Below are 23,502 nucleotides of genomic sequence, written 5' to 3'. Positions count from 1 at the left end.
TGTTAGCTGTGCAAACTTCGATAAGTCACTGTCAAAGGAAGGTGAGACCATTACATAAGATTGGATATAAAAAGGTAAAGCTGAATGTATTGCCTAGCACAGTAAGAAAGTCTCAGGCTCATCTTATTCAAGAGTTTTGGGGAGCTGTACTTCAAAGAGGCTTTTGAAGGCTCTTAGTATTTTGAGGACTTTTTTTTTTTTGACTGTGAAATAACTATTTGCTCCAATGAACTAAATAATGCATAAACGTAAGTCATTTGGCAGTTATTTATTGAGTGTCCCCAGTGCTAAAGACAGATTTAGGAACTCTTTCCTCTCAGATCCCACTGCATCCTAGATAAGTAGCACACGAGTAAGTTAATATCATTTATAGAATGTGATTACTGGGTATGGAGACTATTGTTGATTAGTTGGCACCCAGAGACAAGCTTATTGGACTGAGTCCTGATTGGCTGAATTTCAGAAACCAGGGCCTGGTCCTGATTGGCTGGCTTATAAAAGAGTGTTCACTGCCTCAGTTTCTGTTGATGAAGTAATTGGGTTTAAAACCAGTTCTGTTGGCTACTAGTTGCCATAGCAACAGAAAAATAATCTTTTACGTTTGTAAAAAATTTAAAAATGATCCTTACTAAACCTTATAAATTTCAATTTCTTTATCTATAAACTTCACAGAGAGTTTAATAAGGATTTTAAAAGATAAATCCCCGGGTGGCACAAAACTGTTAAGCATTCAACTACTAGCTGAAAGATTGTCTGTTCAAAGCCCCCCAGAGGCGCCTTGAAAGATAGGCCTGGTGGTCTGTTTCTGAAAGTCTACAGCCTGAAAAACCCTGTGAAGCAAACTTCTATTCTGTACACATGGGGTCGTCATGGGTTGGAACTGACTCCACAGCAAGTAACAACAATGACAACAATGCTCATGAAGAACTTATTCTCTGCTTGCACATAGTGAATATTCAGTGAAGGTTATTTGTATATATATAAGATACGCACGTAGCATTTTGTCTGTAAGGGGGATACCGTTCTTTTCTGGTAATGAATCCAGTTCCTATGAAATGTGATCTGAGTGCTTTTCCTAGAATATCAAAACATTTTTATCCACTTCTCTCCTCTGTCCCCACTCTTGGTGAAAAAATTCTCAACTAACTTGGTATTTTGTTCAGAAGGCCTTAAGGCTGGGTTTAAATGGGTTTATATTATCTAGGATTCTGCTTTCTTCTAGTCTTCCGTAGGTCACTTTGGATTCTGAGATAAGTCAGAATGAGATAAAAAGAATGGATGTACTCCAGTGCATGGAGTGAAAATGGGGAGTGTGATAGACTGGAACATTGCTTCAAATTCTTCACCCCCACCTTGTTACAGAATTTACATCCAACCTCTTTGCCATATGAGTTTGCAGTATCTCCCACTAGGTAAGCAGAATATGTTCTCCATTCCATTGATGTGAATTGTTTTGGCCAATGGATAGTAGCAGATGTAATGCAAGCAGATGTTTTAGGTTTGCTTGCATGATTTAGCTTGGCCTTTTGCATCTCTGCCATTTGCCAGGAGAGTAACAGGCCTCATCCAAGAACATGGAAACATGTGGAGTAGACCTGGACCCAACATACAGGCTGAAGCCAAGCCAGCTCACCCACAGACACATGGGGCAGAAAAATAAATGTTTGTTGGTGCAAGTCACTGACATTTTTTAAGTTGTTCATTACACAATAAAACCTGGCTAATATATAAGGGAAATACACGAGGCAATGCCTGGACAGCTGCAGAACAGAAAAGAGCAATGAAACAGAGTTAGGGAGTAAAGCACCAAAGAAAAAGATTGGCTGAAGACAAGTATTGCAACTACTTGTTCTTGCCTCAGCTCTAAGGGAACATTAATACATATCCTCACGTGCTCTCCACCTGGGCACAAAATCAAACTAAGAGCAATTGTGGAGGCTAAGTGTGAAGCTTTCAGGGAGAGGCAGAAACTCAGAGATTAAAAGAAAGACAGTCAATGTTTGGAATTTACTGAGGCAGAGCACTAAAGGATTGAAAATAACACGAGCTGGAAAACCTAGCCTGAGACTGGGAGGTTCTGAAAAAAGGAAAGATAAAGATTCCAGATCCTAGGACGTTCCTAAATCAAATTTTTGTTGAAAGTAATGTAATCTAACATTGATCAACCTAAGCAAAAGGGGAATTTATTATGGAACGGGCCAGCTCATGACTCAAATAACCAGGGTTGACATCAGGGCAGGTCTGGGCATCTTCACATGGACTAATGGGCAGTGTCATCAGAGTTGAATGAACTGCAATTGTTTTTATCCTGTGTCCCTCCCACAAGTTTCCAAACCCCAGCCTAGTGAAAGTGATTGCCCTGGTTTCTGTTGTGCCCAACCCTTTTGTACCTCCAAGGTCACACATACTGGAGATGAGAGAAGTTATCCAGGAAGAAATCTTTAAGTACCCAAAAAAGGAGGACTGGATAGTGGATGGCAAAAAATAACAGATGTCCAGGTAGGCATCTCTTGTTTTGGCTCTTTTGTTAACTTCTATCTTAGGTGTTGTATTCGTTTCCCGGAGCTGCTGTAACAGAGGACCATAAAGTAGGTAGATTTAAATAACAGAAATGTATTCTCTCACATTTCTGGGGACCAGTAGTATAAATTCAGGGTTTCTGCAGGGTCATATTCTTTCCAAAGGCTCTAGGGGAAGAACCTTTTTTGCCTCTTTCAGCTTCTGGTAGCCCCAGGAGTTCCTCGGCTTGCAGCTACAACATAACTCCACCATCACAAGGCAGGCTTTCCTCTGTCTCTCATTGTGTTTCTTCTCTTTATAAGGACACCACTGAGATTGGATTAGGACCCGTCCTACTCCAGTACAACCTCATGTTAACTTAGCTGATATAACCTCTTCAAAGACTGTTTCCAAATAAGGTCATGTTCACAGTTACCGGTAGTTTGGACTTCAACATGTCTTTTTAGGGACATCATTCAATCCATAAAAGATGCCTTGAACAGTATTTGACCCATAGTGGACACTAAATAAATATTTGTCAAGTGACTATTGAATGAATGAACATTAAATAAATAATCTCAAACTCATTGTCAATTCCCTATTTTTCATCTTAAAAAAAAAATTTTTTTTTTTTATCCTATCATACTCCCATTTATCCCAAAATAAATTGGGATGGTATGAGAAAGATCATTTAGAAAATTTAAAGCAGAATATAAATACAATTGCATTTTTTTCCACTATAACTTGCATTTGTTGGACACTTCTAATGGATCAGCCACCATGCTAAACACCCCGCATGAATCATTTCATTTGATCTTCAATCACTGTGGGTTAGATTTTATTAGACACCATTTCCCTGTTGGTATTTTACAGAGGAAGAAACCAGGATTTGAGGGTTAGGAGATAATATGATTTGTCTAAGGTGACACAAGAAGCTCTGGTGGCACAAAAGTTAAGCACTTGGCTTCTAACCGAAAGGCCGGCTGTTTGAACCCACCCAGCAGCTCTGTGGGAGAAAAACCTGATAATCGGCGCCCGTAAGGATTATAGTCAAGAAAACCCCACGGAGCAGTTCTAGTCTATCACCTGGGGTTGCTGTGAGTCAGAATTGATCCAATGACATCCAGCAACAATAAGGTGATACAGTAAATGGCAGAGCAGGAATTCAAATCCAGAACTGCATGGCTTCAAAGGCCTACTCTTAACCACTGCGCCCAGCGCTCTCTTTGATTTTCTGATGCACAACATACTTCCAAATCTTGAAGATTTTACAGTCGTCATTGTCAGTATACATTATTCTTGAAACATTAATTTACAACAGTAGAAAAGTGACAAATCATATTATTGAGTTGTCTAGTTTTGATTCCAGATAATTAAATTATTATATTATAAAATCAAGCATCATGCCTTTTATAAATTGTTATCATTGATTAAACACGCACTAAAAGTCTCAATAAACTCTAGAACAGCTTTGGTTATCTAGGTCAGATCCATTTCTACAGGAATTCTGCTAATTTATGAATGTCTAGTTAATTTCTTTCATAAAAGAGATAGTAATTTCACATCCCAAGGTTTCAACAATGACAGTCAAAACAAAGATGTCTCTTCGAAACCAGGACTTAAACTTCAAAGCTTGAAGTCTGTATTCCAGACTACATTTCATAAATCTAGAATGCAATAAAGTTAAACTGCTTATATTTGGAAATTCTGAACTTTTAGAAGAAATGCTGACTGGTGCCCAGTAGCTCATCACTATTTAAAATGATTCAAGCATATTTAATGGCTATGGGGTTTTTCTTCCCTCACTGTGTGATGGTGTTCATGGTAGTAACGACTTTGGATAATTATGCTTTGTTTTCATTTATTCACTTCTTTTTTTAAAAAATAACATTTTAAACTTTATCTGCACAAAAGAAAATCATATTTAGGACATTTAGAGCCCTCTCTTTTTCCCTTTCTCAAATTGTTATTGCTGAAAGAAGGCTTGAGTTGTTTAGGTGTGTTCTACATTATCAGAATTTACTGGATACTAATTCATAGTTTTACTTTGGTTTGACAACATAGAGTTTAAAGAATAAGTAAATGAGGTCTTTCAAACTGAGAAACTACTTTGACCAAATAATTTCTCATCAACTGGCATACTTCCAGCTACAGTTAACCAAAAACACAACTAAAATCTTCTTAAACAATAAGGATTAGTGGAACTCTTCTAAGAAGTTCACAGGTAGAGAAGTCCCAGAGTTGGAGAACTCAGCAGCTCACTAATCTCAGGGCTCTGGCATCTTCCATAAATGGATTTTTGTACTTGAACGTGTGCCCTCTTGGTTGCAAGAGGACTTCAGCAGCTCTGAGCATTCCATCCTCACAGTACAACCTCCATTTGCAGAAAATGAGAATATCCCTGGCTTACGTCCACTCTCTTTAACCAAAAGGCCCTGACAGACTTTGCCTCAAATCTCATGGCCAGAAGTAATTCACTTGCCTGTTCTTAAACCCAGCACAGGCAAGTAGATTGAAATCACTGTAATTGCCTTACAACAATCAAGATTCCTTCTCTGAGCTGAGGAAGAGCCCTGTGCCCCCATTGAACACCTACATAAAATTGAATTTAATAAATGGATTGAGGGCAGAATTATTGTTGGACAATATTTGCCACAGGTTTTCAGCTACATTTTGCTTAAAATTTTTCAAAACTGATTTAGATACTTATTTTCATTCTCAAAACACCAAGAAAGAGAGAAAAAAAAAAAAACACCAATTTTTCATATTGTACAAATGAGGAAACTGAGGCCCAGAGAAGTTAAGTGGTTTTCCCAAGGCCACATAACAAATAATCAGATCTTGAACCTACACCGTATTCATTTTTTTAAAACAATCATCTGATGTTAAGAAGCTTCCAAGTAACAGGAAATTATATTCATTGATTTTCCTTTTAATACATGTAGGTATTTATGTGCTATTTTTTTGTGGCAGAAAAATAGGAATCTTCCTGATATTTTATCCTGTATCTGACATGAATTTCTCTTTGGTAGGCACCTTAAGCTATTGTGAGTTTGTGTGACAGCCTCGCTCAAAGAAAAGAGTCTTCATCTTTAAATGTGGTGAAAATAGTTGAAAACTATTTCAAAAGCAAGGTGAAGTCTTTACAGCTATGGTGGCCGCCAGGCTCCCAGTGTACCTGTCCCTGCAGCTGGGGGCCAGGACCCTGCATGCCTTCTCTACTGATGTGTCTCTAGCCACTCTAACACTGAGATCAAGCCTGCATATACTAGAAATCATTAAAACATCCAGAAGTGAAAGGCTGATGAGAAGAAAAACACTACTTCCGGATAGAGAAAATGGCTGTTGACCAAGACTCACCTAGTCTTTACCTTTTAAACCATCTGCAGTACCTCTTCCTGTTCGAACGGGTTAGCCAGTAAAAAGGGGAGTGCCCATGGCAAAGGAGGGAAATCTAGAATGTTTAAAGATGCCCAGTTTTCTGTATTTGACCCCTGTAACAACTAAAAAACACTGTGAAGCTCTTAAAGATTTTTGCACTGAGTGGCCAGCTGCACTAGACAGTGATGACAAGTATGAGAAACATTTTTCTAGAGAAATTGACACAGCTGATTTTGTGTCAGCAGGACCATCTGTTTGAAACCCTGAGGCTCAAATAGTAAACTTAAGGGTTAAACTTTCCAGTCTGAATACAGATGATCATGCAAAGAAGAAACTTATTGAACTTGTAGGAAAGTGATACTGCAAGACCACAGATGTGCTTACCATCAAAACAGGTAGGTGCCCTTTCAAGAGACAGAATTATGATTACACGATTTATCTGCTAACAGTTTTATACCATGAATCTTGGAAAACTGAAGAACGGGAGAAAAATAAGACTGAAGCAGACATGGAGGAGTACGTATGGAAAAATAGCTCCTCAGAGAAAAATATCTTGGAAACGCTTCTCCAGATTAAAGCTGCTGAGAAAAATATGAAAGTGAATAAAGAACAGCTCGTTGGTACTGAAGAAATTGAAGACTACGAAAAGCCTCTTGTTACTCTTAAGATTGAGGCTGAAAATGAAAATACCATTTCTCAGTACAAAGAATCAGTGAAGAGTATTGAATCTGGCATTGTCATGGATTCAATCATGTGCCCCCACAAATGTGTGTATTAACTTGGTTAGGCCACGATTCCCAGTATTCTGCAGTTGTCCTCCATTTTGTGGCTGTAGTTTTATGTTAAGGAGGATTAGAGTGGGATTGTAACACCCTTACCAGGTCACATCCCTGATCTAATATAAACAGTGTTTCCCTGGGGTGTGGCCTGCACCACCTTTTATCTCTCAAGAGATAAAAGAAAAGGGAAGCAAGCAGAGAGTGGGGGACCCCATACCCTCAAGAAAGAAGCACCAGGAGCAGAACATGTCCTTTGGACTTGGCATTCCTGTGCAGAGAAGCTCCTAGTCCAGCGGAAGATTGACGAGAAAGACTTTCCTCCAGAGCTGACAGAGAGAGAAAGCCCTCCCCTGGAGCCGACACCCTGAATTTGGACTTCTAGCCAGCTAGACTCTGAGAGAATAAATTTCTCCTAATTAAAGCCATTCACTGGTGGTATTTCTGTTATAGCAGCACTAGATGACTAAGATAGTCATGAAGTAGAAAAATGTGCTTGATTTATTAATTTTATGATATGTATGTAATCAATATCTAATTTGATATAAAATTGAAAATGTTTAAAAAAAAAAAAAAAAAAGAACTAACTTAGCTATTGTTTCCCAACATCTCACCTTAGCCTGAAGGAGACGGCTAGGATTCAGCAAAATGAATCTTACTGATACAGAATTACAAAGAATGTCACCATCCTTAAATTCATCTACTGAGATAAAAGACCTGCAGGGGCCTTCTGAGGTCAGCTGGCCCACTTTTTGCCTCTCAGGTGGGCAAATAATGTGATTTTGTCCCACTTTAATATACCTGCAGGGAAAGATAGTCTGTAATCAGCATCAGCACCTTGCTAAATTGATTTAAAATTCTGTATCACAGGCAGCTATATAACTGAACTCATCTTGTATGCACTCACAAATGACCTTCCCTCACCATCCTGGGAGTGAAAGAGATGGCACAGCCAGATGAAGGTTTACAGAACAAACTAGTTTCTCATTAAACAGCCAGTACACACATTGTTCTATGACATTGGTTAATAACTCCATGACATGTCAACTCTATCTATTCTCAACCTTGGGTTCCCTATTACCAGCTTTCCTGTTCCCGCCTGCCTCCTAGTCCCTGCCCCTGGGCTGGTGTGCCCTTTTTGTGTCATTTTGTTTTATAGGCCTGTCTAGTCTTTGGCTGAAGGGTGAACCAGAATGTCATTCTCTTAATTAAGGTCTGGCTTGACTATCTTCTGGATTCAACTACCTCTTCCATATTTTTAGGAAGCTTTTTTTTTTTTTTTAACAAAAGAAACTTCATTTTTATTAGATTAATTTTACAACTCAGCAAGACAATTCCATTAAAAAATAAGTTTATCACTAATGCTTCTTTAAATTCACATTAGTTTTATAATTTTCAAAAGTATGTAACTTCTAGGCGTCTTGCACATGTACACCCAGATATATATACGTGGCAGTAGTATAATGTAAATAGCAAAAATTTGGAAACAACATAAATGGCCATCAAAGAAACACAGTTAAATACATTGTTGTATACATAATTGTTGTTGATGTTGTTGTTGGATGATGTCAAGTAGGCTCCGACTCATAGCGACCCTATATATAACAGAACAAAATACTGCCAGGTCCTGCGCCATCCTCTTGATTGTTATGTTTAAGCCCATTGTTGCAATCATTGTGTCAATCCATCTCGTTGAGGTCTTCTTCTTTTTCATTGACCCTCTACTTTACCAAGCATGATGTTCTTCTCCAGGGACTGGTCCCTCCTGACAATATGTCCAAAGTATGTAAGATGAGTCTTGCCATCCTTGCTTCTAATGAGCATTACGGCTGTACTTACAATGACATATTAGGCAATTTTTGTTTAAAACGTGGTAGATTTGTATGTAATAATGTAGACGATGTATACCATATGTTACATTAAAAAGCAAGATCCAGAAAAATACCCTATATTCCATTTTTGTTTTAGAAAATACATGCTGTATAAGCATACTAAAAGTTCTGGGAGGATACACAGTAAACTGTTAAGAGTCATTACCTGTAAGGAATGGTATGAAGAAATAAATAAAAAAAAAAAACCTGTTGCGTTGAGTTGATTCCAACTCATAGCAACCCTATAGGACAGAGTAGAACACCCCCATAGGGTTTCCAAGGAGTGGCTGGTAGATTCAAACTGCCGACCCTTTCGTTGGCAGCTGAACTGGTAAACATTGTACCACCAGGGCTCCATTAAGGACTAAAGGACCTTATTTTAACTTTATATACTTCTATGTAGTTTGCTAATTGATATATCTATAGTTTTGAGATAACCTACTAATGAAAAAAGTAAAAAAAAAAAAAATTTGGATTGTTTTAGTCCATAATTCCATTGGTTTTTATTTAGAGTTATTTGAGAAAGGTATTCTAGAGGTACAGCACAGGGTAGTGGTGAACAAACTTGATTTGAATATGAGCTCCACCACTTTCTAACTGTGCATCCTTGGGTAAATTACTTAGCCTCTCTGTGCCTCAGCTTTCTCATCTATAAAGTGGAGATAATCATAGTACCATTCATAATACCAAAGTGCATGAAAATTTCTAACTTAGCACAATTCCTGGAACACAGTAAGTGTCAATAAATGTTAGAAATTAGTAGATAAAGAAGTACAGAAAGGATAGATGCCTTAATGAAAAGAGTCTAATTAGTTGGTCAGAAAACTGGGATTAGAACTCAGGCTGCCTGGTTCCCAGTCTAAGTGTATTTGAGTGATAGACCTCATTCTTTCTCTTGCACATCATTACTCTTGAAATGAATCACTCCTTTCCCTGAGACTCTGCAGTCTGTCCAACTTCCTCCATTCTATACTCTAGAGAAAACTATTGTTTCTAGCATTGGAGTGGTATATGTAGGAACCTATAAAAATAAAAACAAAAACATCATGAAAAGGTGAAAAACAATTCATTCAATTAGTCCAATAATTTCCTAGAAACCCCTTTTCTTAAACTTAATCTCCTGCAGTGGTAAGCAAAATGCATGTACTGCCAACAGCAAGGAAATACGGATCCACTAGCAAAATTTATTATGAAAATAAAAATGTAATTATGGAAGAGTTGAATAGCTCAGGTAGACTACTCATCATCCAAAACCTGAAACCAAATCCATTGCTGTTGAGTCAATTCTGACTCATAGAGACCCTATAGGACAGAGTAGAGTTGTCCCACAGGGTTTCCAAGGCTGTAATCTTTTCAAAAGCAGATTGCCACGTCTTTCTTATGAGGAGCAGCTGGTGGGTTTGAACTGCTGTCCTTTTAGTTAGCAGCTGAGTACTTAACCACTGTGCCACCAGGGCTCCATTATATATACATATATATGTTCTCAAAAAATGTCACGGTAAGTCATCTGCTCCACTCAGTGCATATTAATATCAAAGCCCTTCTTTGAAAGACCTAACTTTGGGGAAACACATTGTCTTAGTCATCTAGTGCTGCTATAACAAAATATCACAAATGGATGGCTTTAACAAAGAGAAATTTATTCTCTCACAGTCTAGTAGGTTACAAGTCCAAACTCAGGGCGTCAGCTCCAGGGGAAGGCTTCCTCTCTCTATCATCCCTGGAGGAAGGTCCTTATGATGCATCATTCTTCCCTTGGTCTGGGAGCATCTCAGCACAGGAACTTCAGGTCCAAAGGCCGCACTCTGCTCTGGCACTGATTTCTTGGTGGTATGAGGTTCCCATGTCTCTCTGTTCACTTCTCTCCTTTATATCTCAAAAGAAATTAGCTTAAGACACCATCTAATCTTGTAAACCTTATCAGTATAACTGCCACTAATCCATCTTATTACATCATAGTGATAAGATTTACAACACATAGGAAAATCACATCAGAATATAAAATGGTAGACAATCGTACAATCATATAAGGGAATCATGACCTAGCCAAAGTGACAGATATTTTGATGGGACACAATTCAACCCATGACACATATATTTTCTTGGAATGTATTAGATATTCAACAAATATTTCTTAAATGGATAAATGAAGATATAATCCAAATCTGACTACATAATTGCATATCTGCTGACTGTCCATTTCAGATATACTTAAAAATCTCCATTTTTCTTTATTCCACAAGGTAAATCACTAAGCATTGAGAAATATAATTTCCTTACATAAGCTCTTCCAGTTATTTTCTAATCTCAGTGGATGTTCACTGAAATCTCAAAAAGAAAGGAAAACACTGAGAAAGAGAGAAAGAGATTTCCATACTGTGTTTATTCCTTTTCTTTAAGCATTCTGTCTCTGAGGCTGTGAAACAGTTTAATTCCCCATTATATCTTCTAGGATACACTTGTAATTTCCTGGGTAGATTGCTGACTTCCACAGTCCCTGCATATCACTTTTTCTCCCATTCAAATAACCTCTTTTTTTTTAAAGCTGTTTTTTCTCTACACAGCCCACGCCTGGGAGAATGTGCCTTCTTTGACCCATGCTAAAAACAAGAAGCAAAAGATTGGACTTACCTTTGAATTATCTGCCCTCTCATCTTCTCTCCTTGGAAACATTGGTGGCATATTGCTTAAGAGCTACAGCTGCTAACCCAAAGGTCGGCAGTTCAAATCCACCAGGTGCTCCTTGGAAACCCTATGGGGCAGTTCTACTCTGTCCTATAAGGTCCTTATGAGTCGGAATCGACTTGATGGTGATGGATTTGGTTTTTAGTTTTTTCATCTTCTCTTCTTAGCCTAAAGCAGAGCTGAGTGCCGCTTTTTTTTTTCACCCCTCAACCAAATTTTACCACTTTTGCTGCATCCACTAGGGAAAATCTATGGAATTCCCACACAACCATAAGGAAGTTTGGATGAAATTGCACAGACGACTCTTAGCTACGTTTATAGCTCCATTCCTGGCAGGGTATTGGGATTTAAGATCAAGGGGTTGGAGGGGGGAGGAAGGAGGAGCTACAAATACAAGACTGCAAGCTACTTTTTCTTGAGTTTAATTTGGTTTTGCAATCAAATTCTAGTCAAGAAGGTTGAATTACCTAATATTGACATGTTTCTGATTTAGTCTTTTCTTCTGCACTGTCATCAAAACATCATTTCACACACAGCCAATCTTTGTCATAGTGATATTTTCATACAATGCTTTCATGTATGAAATCATCATTTTGATATTTTATGTTTTATTTATGCTCCCAGCAGCCCTGGTGGTGCAGTGGTTAAGATCTATGGCTGCTAACCCAGAGGTCAGCAGTTCGAACCTACCAGTTGCTCCTTGGAAACTGTATGGGGCAGTTCTACTCTGTCCTATTAGGGTCGCTATGAGTTGGAATTGACTCAACAGCAATGGGTTTGGTTTTTGGTTTTCTTTCTTAATGCTCTCAAAGTCTGTCTATCTTTAATCTGTTTTATACCATAAAACTTATTTTAAAGCCTAAACTCCTAGTTTTTGTTCTGAAAGTTTCACAACCATCTTTGATTAAAAGCATTAAGAATTTGATAAGCTTATTATGAACTATCTTGGAAGAAGTACAACCAGAATGCTCCTCAGAAGCAAGGATGGCAAGATTAAGTCTCACATATTTTGGACATTGGGAGGAATCAGTCCCTGGAGAAGGACATCACGCTTGGTAAAGTAGGGGACCAGTGAAAAAGAGAAAGACCCTCGAAAAGATGGATTGACACAGTGGCTGCAACAATGGACTCAAGCATAACAATGATTGTGATGATGGTGGAGAACCGAGTAGTATCGTACATAGGGTCGCTATGAGTTGGAACCAACTTGATGGCACCTAACAAAAACAACATTATGAACTGTGCATCCTGTCCTAGTGTATAGAAACAAGATGCCTTTTCAGAATCTCAGAGGCAATGTCCACAGCTTCCTGGGAGTTCTCACCCCAACTCAAGGCCACAAACTGCTGGCTCACCTCTCTTGTTTCACATTATACCCAAGGCAAAGTGATTTGGTTAATTGCATGATTGTCTTATTTAAAAATTATGTATAAATGTTCAGTACAAACACCCTACACTGATACTTAATAAGAAATACAACCCAGGGAAGCAAATATTTATTGTAGGATACCAGTGGGAAACAGTAGGCTTTGAAACCAAAGAGACGATAAAGGAAACACTTTCTTCAAATGATTTAGGAGAACTAGGATGCCCCCTGAGTGGAAAAGAAAGCCAGATGAATAACTTCTAAGATTGCTTCCAGCTCTAAGATTTTATGATTCTATTAAGAAGAAAGGAGGAACGAATAACTTTAAATGCTGGAACAAATTAGATTGAATTAATTCCAATATGAGCAAAGTAATTGTGTTTATTCTCAGGATTGGTATAAAGGAAAGAAAGAAAGAAGGCGTCTTCCACCCTCTGCTTCAAGGGAGGATATGTGCTTTCTCATTCTCGGAGGACCCACCAGACCCTGAACGATCTACCGCACCATTTTATTTTTGCTTCCCTTGTGTCTGGCAAACCTCTGCACTCTGGCAATTCTTTCTAAGAAGACTTGAATTAGGTGCCTGTGCTACGTAATCCCCATTCTTGAGCATATCCCTACCACAGCTCTTGCCTTACTATACCCATCTTACTGTAAATTCCTCAAGGGCAGGAATCTTGGAATTAACCATTACATCTATGAAGAGTTCTTCTTTATTAGAGAAAAGAGACATGAGTATGCTCATACGCTGAGGAAAATAAGTCAGTAATTCAGGATATTATGGATGATTATATTGGCTTTCTACAGTGTCTCCTTCCCTCTCTCTCCTATTTTCCTTCAATGTACATCTAGATGCATGTCAAGACTTCTTCCCAAGAGTCCTGGCGGGAAAGGGGAAGGATACGGGGCCAAGAATGTTCTAACACAGCAAGCCATTTAGATTGCTTCCACAACCACTTAGATTGCTTCAAACCTTTACTGTCATCAAATAAATGAATATGACATACAAACACCAGAAGATAAGCTAGATAACTAGGATCTTCTAAAAATTAGACACTTATGCTTATCAGAAGACTTCACCAAAAGAATAAAAAGAGAACCTACAGGCTGAGAAAAAAATTTTGGCTATGACAAAACCAACAAAGTTCTAATCTCTGAAATCTATAGGAAAATTCAACTCCTCTACAACAAAAAGACAAATAATCCAATTAAGAAATGGGCAAATAATATTAAGAGACCCTTCACCAAAGAAGACATTCTGGTAGTTAACAGGCACATGAAGAAGTGCTCGCAATCACTAGCCATTAGAAAAATGCAAATCAAAACTACAATGAGATACCATCTCACCCAGAGGTTGCTGATACAAATCAAAAAAAAAAAAACAAAACAGAAAATAACAAATGTTGGAGAGGCTGCAGGGAGATTGGAACTCTTATGTACTGCTGGTGGGAATGAAAATGGTACGACCATTTTGGAAAACAACATGGCACTTCCTTAAAAGGCCTGGAAATAGAAATACCATATGATCTAGCAATCCCACTCCTAGGAATATATCCTAGAGAAACAAGAGCTGTCAAGCAAATAGACATATGCACACTCATGTTCATTGCAGCATTGTTCACAATAGCAAAAAGTTGGAACCAACCTAGGTACCCATCAACAGATAAACAGTGGTACATACACACAGTGTAATACAATGATAAAGTACAATGGTGAATCTGTGAAGCATCTCACAATAAGGATGAATCTGTAGGGCATTATGCTGAGTGAAATAAGTCAATCACAAAAGAACAAATATTGTATGAGATCCCTACTATAAAAACTCATGAAAAGATTTACATGAAAAAAGAAAAAACCTTTAATGGTTGTGAAGGAGAGGAGGGTTGAGAGGGAAAAACACCAAATAGACAATAGATAAGTGGTAACTTTGGTGAAGGGTAAGATAGTACACAATACTGGGGAAGCCAGCACAACGTGACCAAGAAAAGTCACGGAAGCTTCCTAGACACATCAAAACACCTTGAAGAACCGAGTTACTGGAGCTGAGGCCTAGAAACCATGGTCACAGGGGACAACTGGCATAGTTCATAAAGAAGGTGTTCTACATTATACTTTGGTGAGCAGCGTCCGGGGTCTTAAAAGCTTGCAAATTGCCACCTAAGATTCGTCTATTGGTCCTATCCCATCCGGAGGAAAGGTGAATGAAGAAAACCAAAGACACAAGGGAAATATTAGTCCAAAGGACTAATGGACCACATGAACCTCCACTAGCCTGACCCCAGAAGAACTACATGGTGCGCAGCTACCACCACTGACACCCTAACGGGGAGCACAATAGAGAGTTGTAAAAATGGCGTGTTGGATTTGTCTGACCTCCTCTAACTTCATCAGGCAGAAGGAGAATCAAGATCAACAACCCAAGGCTGATTCCCATGAGGCTAGGGTCAGACCTGCCTCCTGTCTCCACCAACCATCCCTCCCATGGCACTCTCTACTTTTCTGCTGGGTTCAATAACTTATTACAATGGCCACATAGAATTCACAGATAATTGTTGTGATTACAGTGTTTATTGGGAAAGTAACAGGTTACGATTCAGGTCAGGAACTCTCAGAATACAGTTCTTCAGTCAGGATAGCTCACAGGCACACCTCTCCCTGACCCTCCACCTCTGCCAAAAGGCACTCAGCTTTCTCTCTTCATGGGCTAGGAAGCCCACCATGCCGTTCCCTGCTGCTGGGCCTCTGCTGCCAGGTCTCTTCTGCCACTGCTTCTCAGGGTCTTAAGGGTTGCAGCTCGCTTTCTCTCTCAGTCTCCTGCTTCCAGGAGCTTCTCAGCACCAGGATCTAGGATCCAAAGTACGTGCTGGCTCCTGGCTGTTCTTCCATAGTGGTGGTGGGATTCCTCTCCTTCCACCGCTGGGGTAGCTCATTTCAAGCCCAGCGGTATGGTGAAACTGACCTATCCCTTTGGTGGGCTACAATTACCCTATCTGCATAGTCCAGCACAATCAGTTGAATGGAAGTTACAAGACCATGGCTAGAAAGGTCACACACAAAAGTGATCTATCACACTGCAAAGATCCTGGACAGAGCAGGAAAAAAATGTAGAAGAAAATTCAAATTCACAAAAAAGGCTAGACTCGCTGGTCTGACAGAGACTGGAGGAACCCCTGAAACTATGGCCCCAGACCCTGCTAACTTAGAATCGAAGCTACTCCCCAAATCCACCTTTCAGCCAAGGATTAGACAAGCCTGTAAAACAAACAATAGCATATGCAAGGAACATGCTTCTCAGTTCAATGAAGTAAGTGGCAACATCTGCCCAAAAGAAAATACGAAAAGGCAGGAAGAGAGAGGAAAACTGGACAAATGGACACAGGGAATCCAGGGTGGAAAGGAAGAGAGTGTTGACGCATTGTAGGCATTGCAATCAATGTCATAAAACAATAAGTGCATAACTTTTTAAATGAAAAACTAATTTGCACTCTAAACTTCCACTGATCACACAATAAAATTAAAAAAAAAAAAGAATACATTTGGACTTATAACTACCATCTTATTTTGTATTTCCTAATTGCTTTACTTATTAAGGCATGTTTTAGATTGGGTATTTTTCTCATTTTTTTTCCTACATTAGTTAAGAAATCATACATTCAGTTTCTATTCTTTTATTGGATCACATTAGTAATCACAACATACATCTTACTTTTATAGCTCTAAGTGTGATTTTTACACTCTTGCTGAACAATTAATCACCTTAGAATGCTACTAAAAGTGTGGTCACAGAATACTGACACTCAGCTAACTTTGTTACTGGTCAGCGACAAGTATAGAAATAGGGAATAAGGATTTAATTTTAAGTTGAGAAACTTTCATGGCATTGCGACAACAACCAAGCATATGATAAGGGGAATTATCTTATTGAACAGTGTACAGAGCAGTGCTAGTGCTATTGAACTCATTTTGTGAGTCAATGTGGCATGAGCTATTGACCTTATAGGACAGAGTAGAACTGCCTTATAGAGTTTTCAAGGAGCATCTGGGGGATTCGAACTGTTGAATTTTTGGTTAGGAGCGGTAGCACTTAACCACTATGCCACCAGGGTTTCAAAAGCTTAGTAGGACTAGATAATGTTCTGTGATATGTTAAGTTTGGCTTATCAACTGTAAATCAAAAGTGGAGAAAATATAAAGTTCTTTAACCGAAAGTAAAATTAATTATAACTTTAGAAGCTAATTTTTTAAACTGGTTACTGATAAAAGACCACCACTGGTCTGTCAGTTTGTCATACTCTGGTGGCTTGCGTGTTGCTGTGATGCTGAAAGCTATGCTACCAGTATTTCAAAAGTCAGCAGGGTCACCCATGCTGGACACTTCTCAGCAGAACCTCCAGACTAAGACAGACTGGTATTTTCAATCACTTAATGTGCATGCTACTATGTATTGAATTGTGTTCCCCAAAAATGTGTGTCAACTTGACTATGACATGATTCTCAGTCTTGTGCGATTGTCCACCATTTTGTGATCTGATGTGATTTCCTATGTGTTGTAAATCCTTCCTCTATGATGTTAATGAGGCAGGATTAGAGGCAATTATGTGAATGAGGCAGGATTCAATCTACAAGGTTGGGTTGTACCTTAAGTCAATCTCTTTTGAGATAAAAAAAAAAGAGAAGCAAGCAGAAAGACAGAGGGACCTCCTACCACCAAGAATCAAGAACCAGGAGGGGAGTGTGCCCTTTGGACCTGGGGTCTCTGTGCTGAGAAGCTCCTAGATCAGGGGAAGATTGATGACAAGGACCTTCCCCCAGAGTCAACAGAGAAAGAAAATTTCCCTCTGGAGCTGGCAACCTGAATTTGGGCTTCTAGCCTACTAGGCTGTGAAAGAATAAATTTCTCTTTGTTAAAGCCATCCTCTTGTGGTATACTTGTTATAGCAGCACTAGTTAACTGAGACAGAATTTGTTACTGGAAGAGTGGGGTGCTACTCTAACAGATACCTAAAATGTAGAAGTGGTTTTGAAATTGTGAATTGGTAGAGGTTGGAAGAATATTAAGATGACTAATAGTAAAACCCTAGATTGCCTTCAAGACACTGTTGGTGGAATTATGACCATCAAAGGCAATTCTGGTGGGGACTCAGAAGGAAGTGAGAAGAGCTGCAACACCAGAGATGGAGCAGACAGCAAGAGAAACAGCAGCAGCAGAACCAGGAGACTGGTATTTGAGACAGACTGGAGCTGACCCATGGAGCCAGAAAGCTAAGTGCCTTCCAGTCTAGGTTTACTGGCAGAGTAGGGTGCCTCAAGGCACTGGTCAGTAGAGCTAAAGAGCTTTGGAACACTAGCCCCAGCAGGGCAGATGCCAAGGGGTCGAGAGACCAAGGAATCATGAAGCAAAGCTGAAGAGACAAAGAACAGAGGAAGCAGAGCTGCCTAGGTCTCAAAGGGTATGGACAAGACCTCTGGGGTCTCAAAGGGTGAAGCCACAGTTTCTGGGTTTCAAAGGGTGGGGCCACAGTATCTAAGGTTTCAAAGAATCAGGTCTTCACAACTCAGTTCCAGAGTGTGAGGGCTGCCTTTCATAAGTGCCAGTGGAATGGGGCCAGATCTGCTGTCCAAAGCTGAGGGAGCTGAGTTGCCATTCCCAATGGGCAGAAGAACAGGGCCTGCAGTGGGTAGCATTGCCACTCAGACAGACTAGGAGAATGGGGCTACCCAGAGTTACCGTTCCAATAGGCCTGGAAGGTAGAGCTGAAGCCCAGAGCCCAGGGGCCTCCACACAGAATCCAGAGAGTGTGACCAACACCCACAGTCCAGAGGGCAGGGCCATTGTGTAAATTGTCTCTGGTAACAGAGAATTATTTTCAAGCTTTGACAGCTAATGTAATGTGTTCTGCTGACTTGCTTGGTGCCTGTTATCCCTCCTTTTCTTCCAGTTTCTCTCATATGTAATGAAAATATCTGGGTTGTACCTCTTCCACCATTGTACTTTGGAAGCAGATAACTTGTATTCTAGATTTCATAGATGGAGAGGTATTTTTGGATTTTGGACTTGGAGTTGATTTAAGACTTTTACTATGATATGACAGGGTGAATGTGGTTTACATGTGGCAAAGACATGAATTTTGGGGGGCCAAAGGGTGGAATGTTATACATTACCTGTTTAAATATACATCATCCCTACAGGCAGCATTTTTATTGATCTAATCTATGTTAAATAAGTTAATAAACAAGAAGCAAACTCATTCCTCACAGAATTCTTTCAAAGTGTGTGTATATACATGTTTAACTGACTCTCCTGTTCACTCGTAACTTGTTTAAGTTATGATCCCAGGACAATAAAAATTTACCAATAGCAATATTCAATGAAGAAAGCTTTTGTAATTCTTTCTTTTGCCCCTATGTTTTGTTTGTTCTGATTGCATATATTCAAATATAATTTATGTCTGTTTAACCTAGTAATAAACAATTAGAGCTTGCATTTTTGTCTTTTTTATTTGTTTTTTTTTTTTTTAATAAAAGTATTGGCCTACCTTGGGTTTGGAAAATTAAAAAAACTGGTTCTTCATCACCCGTGGTTTGAGAAGAATTGCCTTAGAATACTTTAATGCCATTTGCTCTCACACAGTTAACATGTTCAGCTGCTAACTGAAAGGCTAAAAGTTTGAATCCACTCAGAGCTGCCTCAGAAGAAAGGCCTGGTGATCCACTTCTGAAAAACTAGACATTGAAAACCCTACGGAGCACAGCTCTACTTTGATACACGGGGGTCACCATGAGTCTAAATCGACGACAACTAGTATACTCTCATCTTTCAGAATTTATACTGATATCTATCTTTATAAGCCCCATAAGACATTATTACTACTGCTTAAAAATAGTGAATATTTATTGGTATTTATTCATATATTTAGCACTTTCTGTGCTCTTCATTTTTTCTTAAACCCAGAAACCCAGTGCCGTGGAGTCAATTCCGACTCATAGCGACCCTATAGGACAAGGTAGAACTGCCCCACAGAGTTTCCAAGGAGCGCCTGGCAGATTTGAACTGCCAACCCTTTGGTTAGCAGCTGTATTCTCAGAACACTTTCCTTCTGCTACAAATACATCTTTTAGAATTTATCTAGTGAAAATATGCTGGTGGCAAACTCCTAGTTTTGTTTTTCTAAAATGTCTTTATTTTGCCTATGTTCTTTAAAAATATTTTTCCTGGATATACAACTAAAGGTTGTCAGTCCTTTTCTCTCAGCACATTAAAGACACTATTGCATTGTCTTCTGGCTTTCATTGTTGTTGAGAAGTCAGCTATCACACTATCATTTCTATATGAGTTATCTGTTCTTTTTCTCTGGTTACTTATAAAGTAATTTCTGTGATTTTGATGTTCTGAAGTATCATTAGGATATGACTAGGTATGGTGTTTTTGTTTTTATCATTTACCCTGTTTCAATTTCATCAGACTCTCTGAGTTCAAGGATTGGCATATTTCATCAATTCTGGAAAATTACTAGCTATTATCTATTTTAAGATGACAGGGTTGAACTATTTTAGCATGTCGTTGTTGTTAAGTGCCATCGCGTAGGTTCCAAATCATAGAGACCCTATGTACAACAGAACGAAACACTGCCTGATGTGCCATCCTCACAACATTTATTATGCTTGAGCCCATCCTTGAAGCCATGTGTCAATCCATTTCATTGAAGGTCTTCCTCTTTTTCACTGACTCTCTGATTTACCAAGCATGATGTCCTTCTCCAGGGACTGGTCCCTCCTGATAACATGTCCAAAGTAACTGAGATGAAGTCTCACTGTCCTTGCTTCCAAAGAGCATTCTGGTTGTACTTCTTCCAAGACAGATTTTTTCGTTCTTTTAGCAGCCCATGGTGTACTCAACGTTCTCCGTCAATACCATAATTCAAAGGCATCAGTTCTTCTTCAATCTTCCTTATTCATTGTCCAACTTTCACATGCATATGAGGTGACTGAAAATACCATATCTTGGGTCAGCACACCTTAGTCCTCAAAGCAACATCTTTGCTTTTGGGTAATTTAAAGAGGTCTTTTTTTTTTTTTTGCAGCAGATTTGCCCCATGCAATATGTCACTTGATTTCTTGACTGCTGTTTCCATGGGCTTTGATTGTGGATCCAAGTACAATGAAATCCTTTAATGTTTTCTCTGTTTATCATGTGTTGCTTATTGGTCCAGTTGTGTGGATTTTTGTTTTCTTTATGTTGAGGTGCAATCCATACTGAAGGCTGTAGTCTTTGATCTTCATCAGTAAGTGCTTCAAGTCCTCTCCACTTTCAGCAAGCAAGGTTGTGTCATCTGCATATTGTAGGTTGTTAATAAGTCTTCCTCCAGTCCTGATGTCACATTTTTCTTCGTATAGTCCTGTTTCTAGGATTATTTGTTCAACATATAGATTGAATAAGTATGGTGAAAGGACACAACCCTGACACACACTTTCCCGACTTTAAGCTATGCAGTATCCCCTTGTTCTTGTCAAACAACTGCCTCTTGGTCTACGTACAGGTTTCTTATGAGCACAGTTAAGTGTTCAGAGGTTCCTGTTCTTTGCAATGCTGTCCATAATTTGTTATGATTCACAGAGTCGAATGCCTTTGCATAGCCAATAAAGCACAGGTAAACAACTTGCCGGTATTCTCTGCTTTCAGCCACAATCCATCTGACATCAGCAAAGGTATCTCTCAGTCCATGTCCTCTTCTGAATCCTGCTCGAATTTCTGGCAGTTCCCTGTTGATGTACTCCATTTCTTTCCTTTTTAGCATGCCTTTCCTCAATTTTCTTTAACTTCTTCTAGAACACCAATTCGATGTTTATTAAACCATCTGTGGCAAACAGACTTATAAGGTGGCTCTCAAGAACGCTGTTTCCTGGCGTTCATGCCCTTATGGAATCCCCTCCGCTTGGGTGTAGGCAGGATCTGTGAATTTCTTCTAAGCAATAGAATATGGCAAATGTGACAAGATGTGATTACATATTATCAATACTGGATTACATTATATAGTATTGTAGTGCCTATCTTGCTGCAGTTGAGTCTCCACCTGTCTTCATTTCTGGCTTTGAGAAAACAAGTAGCCACATTAAGTAACACCATGTGGCAAGGAAGCCTTGGAGCCTTCTAGAAACTAAGGCTGGCTGGTACTAACAGCGAGCAAGAAACTGAAACATTCAGTTCTCAATAAACTTCAGAATAAGAGAAATTTAACCACAAGGAACTTAATTCTGCCAACAACCTGAATGAGCTTGGAAGTATACCTACCACCACAGAGCCTCTGATAAGATCACAACTTTGACCAATACCGTGATTGCAGCCTGTGAGGCCCTAAGGAGAAGACCCAGTTAAGAGGTGCCAGGACTCCTGACCCACAGGAACTGGTGAGATAGTAAATGTGTATTGTTTTAAGCTGATAAGATAGTGTTAATATTGTTATAAGGAGCCCTGGCACTGCAAAGGTTAAGCTCTTGGCTGCTAACTGAAAGGTTGGTGGTCCAAACCTACCCTGTGGCTCCAGGGGAGAAAGAGTTTGTGATCTGATCCTGTAAAGATTACTGCCTAGGAAACTCTATGGAGCAGTTCTACTCTGTCACATGGGGTCACTGTGAGTGGAAATTGACTCAACAACAATATTGTTATATATTAATAAATAGCTAATAAAAATCTCACTCTCCCCTTTGTCTCTTAACAGATTTTTTGAATCTTTGTTTCATTGTGCTGCATTCTTCTTATTTAGATATATTATTTAGCTCACAAATTCCCTCTTCCCCTGAGTCTAACTTGCACGGTTTAACTATGAGTTCTTAATTTTAATTGTTATATATATTGTATTTCTTTATATTCTATTTGGTTTCTTTGCCTAATCTGATTGGGAATTCTTTATAGTTTCTTGCTCACGTTGTAACCAAACACGAGTTCTTGTCCTGTCCTACTAGCCAATTGAAATAAGACAGACATACATCACCAATTGCAAGGGAAACAGAAAGTGGGAATTTATTGTTTGTGCAAACAAGGAGCAACGTGTGGCCTAACAGCCTAAAGATCACGAGCTCTCCACTCCAGGAGAGGTGGGAGCTGTTAAGTCCTCCAGTCCCCAGGGGGCAAGAATTGGTGCCCAAAATCTGAAACCCTGAGCCCTCCCATTCCCAAATTTGGAGATCTGGGTGCTGAGTCATGTTTGCAAAGGAAGTCCACATTGTGGGACTTCTCGCTTTTCAAAGGTGCTTGGGTGCTGCAGTGTGTCGGAGAATATCTTCCCCTTTGGTGGTACTCAGGTTCGGGACAGGTAAGGACACAGTTCTTCAGGTCCTATGCATGTACCAAGATGCTGGTTTGTGCATGTGCAGGGTTCTGGAGCCAAATTAGAGCCATGGTTAGAGACTGTGGCTTGGCGGGCTGCAAATGGAAAGGTGGGGGAGAACCACAGCAGAGCGGGAGAAGCCTCAGTGCTGGCTTCAACATCACAATTTTCATGCTTGACTTTCTTTTATTACACGCTTTTAAACATAATCATATTAAGTCCATGTCTAATAATTTCCTTATCTGAAGTCCTTTCCTGCCTGTTTTAGAGGCTTGCTGATTTTGCTGGTGTGACGTTTAAGATTGTGTGTCAGCGTGGTTGGGCCATGATTCTCAAGTCTTTTGGCAGTTGTATAGTGTTGTGATCACTTCCCTGTTGAAATGTGATATGTGATCACCCCTATGATGGAATCTGCTGAGTGGTACCAGCAGGGGCGGGGCCTGTGGCTCCTTATCACTCCCTCAGCATTCATTTCTCTCCCTTCCACCACCTTACTTCCTTCCTGTTCACCTTTCAAAGGTCGTTGGCTTGTTCTGGATCTAACAGCTGTCTCTTGTCTGATCTCTGGTTCTTGGGACTTAAGCTAGCAGCTCACCTGT

At 39.5% G+C, this 23,502-nt stretch overlaps 1 pseudogene; it reads left to right on the top strand.

The window, feature by feature from the left end:
- Positions 1–5,650: 5,650 nt before the first annotated feature.
- On the top strand, positions 5,651–6,722 carry LOC100663130 (small ribosomal subunit protein mS35-like; annotated as a pseudogene).
- Positions 6,723–23,502: the final 16,780 nt, after the last annotated feature.

Source organism: Loxodonta africana, chromosome 3, assembly GCF_030014295.1.
Source record: "Loxodonta africana isolate mLoxAfr1 chromosome 3, mLoxAfr1.hap2, whole genome shotgun sequence".
Lineage (NCBI taxonomy): Eukaryota > Metazoa > Chordata > Mammalia > Proboscidea > Elephantidae > Loxodonta > Loxodonta africana.
Note: the sequence above shows the minus strand (reverse complement) of the source record. Positions and strands in the feature narration are given on the sequence as shown.